The sequence below is a fragment of the Chenopodium album genome, chromosome 5 (assembly GCF_948465745.1).
Source record: "Chenopodium album chromosome 5, dcCheAlbu1.1, whole genome shotgun sequence".
Taxonomy (NCBI): Eukaryota; Viridiplantae; Streptophyta; class Magnoliopsida; order Caryophyllales; family Amaranthaceae; genus Chenopodium; species Chenopodium album.
In genome coordinates, this window is record NC_137838.1 from 58676619 (window position 1) to 58678677 (window position 2059).

The 2059-nt window shown below is 34.1% G+C and overlaps 1 long non-coding RNA gene across 1 annotated transcript; it reads right to left on the minus strand.

Annotated features, from left to right (window-relative positions):
• Window positions 1–222: 222 nt before the first annotated feature.
• LOC145630787 (uncharacterized) lies at window positions 223–1168 on the minus strand. The gene is made up of 2 exons (XR_014112250.1): window positions 988–1168; window positions 223–592 (listed from the first exon to the last, which is right to left on the minus strand). It is a non-coding gene; the product is annotated as an uncharacterized LOC145630787 (long non-coding RNA).
• Between the last annotated feature and the right edge of the window lie 891 nt (window positions 1169–2059).

Below are 2059 nucleotides of genomic sequence, written 5' to 3' on the forward strand. Positions count from 1 at the left end.
TTGAAATTATTCCCCACAGTTTTACTAGTACTTTTATGAATAATTTAGTAAGAAATGGGACCCGTCACTTAGGAATTGGGGTCTCTTTGCTTAATATATACAGACCTAACATTGTACAAATGGGGTCTCTTAGCCTCTTTATTCATAATAAAAAAAAAATTATCTCAACTAAACTAATCCATAATTTTTTAAAATAAGAATCAACGAAACACATTATAAAAGTGAACAAATATAAATTCATTATATAAATAAATACCGTATAGTTCTTTTAAAAAAAAAAAGATTCCAAATTACATTCATACAACATATAAAATATACATCAAAGATTATACGATATATTATGTACAAGAGTGTACATCAAAGAACATCAAATTTAAAAATAATAATAATAAAAAAAAAAAAAAAGAATCCAAGGATCACGCCTCAAACTCCAAGATGAGATAGAAATTGGAGCTGCATCTTTTGTGGAAGGCGATGAGATAAGATTCGAAAAGCACAAGTTGTAGTACATAGTTTCAAGCTCCGATCAATAATTTTCTCGGCGACGAAATCACAAATGGGATATCCATAAGCTCCAATTGACACCTAAAAGCTAACAATCAAATGCAATTAAGAATTTTACCAATTAACATCAAAATTTAACAAAAAGCAAATCCAATTTCTGTTCATTATATTCTACACATAGATCTAAATTAAAATGAACAATTGCACCATACTAAGCAAATTTGGACCCTCGATTGTGACGATCGAGAAAAATTAAAACTAACTATTTTTTTTAGTATTATAGATGTGTGCGTTTAATAGAAATTACAGAAGAAAAATGGTAGATTAAAAAGAAATGGAAATGCAAGGAGAGGATTATACCAAAGAAAAAAACAATATTTCGTCATTTTTTGAGAGATTAAAGATAGAGAGTGGGTTTAATAAAAATGCACATATATATCCCACAAACCATTTATAAGAAAGAAAGAAAAGATGAGAGATTACCTTTCTTTGAATATTTGCAGAGTTTCAATGGAGGAAGAATTAAAGCGGAAGAGATTAGAGGCGGTGGTCGGCGGATGATGATGATTTTGGTTTTGGGGCTCAAATTAGGGTTTTGAGGAGAGAGAATTATAAAGATGATGAGTATCTGAGTTTGAAGAACAAAATAAATAAAAGAGAAGACCGATAATCAATATCTTATTTGGACCCATTCTACACATAAGAGACATGTTATAATTGATAACAGCTTTCTTTCCTCTTTTTTTTTTTTTTGTTATATTTATATTGTGGGCCCCAATATATATAAAAGACCTGTTTAGTTTTACAACAGGTCTTTTATCTCACGCTAGTAAAAATAAGAGACCCAATATCATTAATATGGGATCTCTTACATTAAACGGACCCGTTATGAAAATAATAAATGAAGCTCCCACTAAATTCCGCATCCAACTTAATTAATCCAATTAATTCAGTCAGGAAACCCAAATATTTGCCAAAATTTAAATTTTGCAAATGTCGCTAAAAAACACCGAGGGCTAGCCTCCAAATTTTAATTAAATAAACAAAATAATTAAAACAACAATTTAAGAAAAAATTACGTAGTCCAAAATGTCTAAGTGCCTAGCACTAAGACTTGGAGTGCACACACCCCGCACAACCGTTTGATGCTCAATGAACATGGGAGTGGGCCCGATGTTGCTAAGCGTTACACCGCCCACATCAGCGAACTTTCACGCATCAATAACGTGGCCCTTGATGGCAATGTTGTATGTACTCACTGCACTACATTGCTACGCAAGCAACGTTTACGCATATTACCCATATTATGCAATGCACTAATAAACTCTTAAAATAGCATTGGCTTAAAACCCGAGGTTAAAGTACTAATTATGGGATTGTGCGCATCGTGCCACAAGCACGCACGCATAGGCTGGCTGCCTATGCGCACAGCACTACGCACACACACACGAGGCGCCCAACAACCTCAACAGCCTCACGTGGGCTGCTTGAGCAGCCCAGCTGGCCGAGAGCTAGCTCGGGGCTTTTAAGCCTCGACTTGTGTGCTTATGCCTCG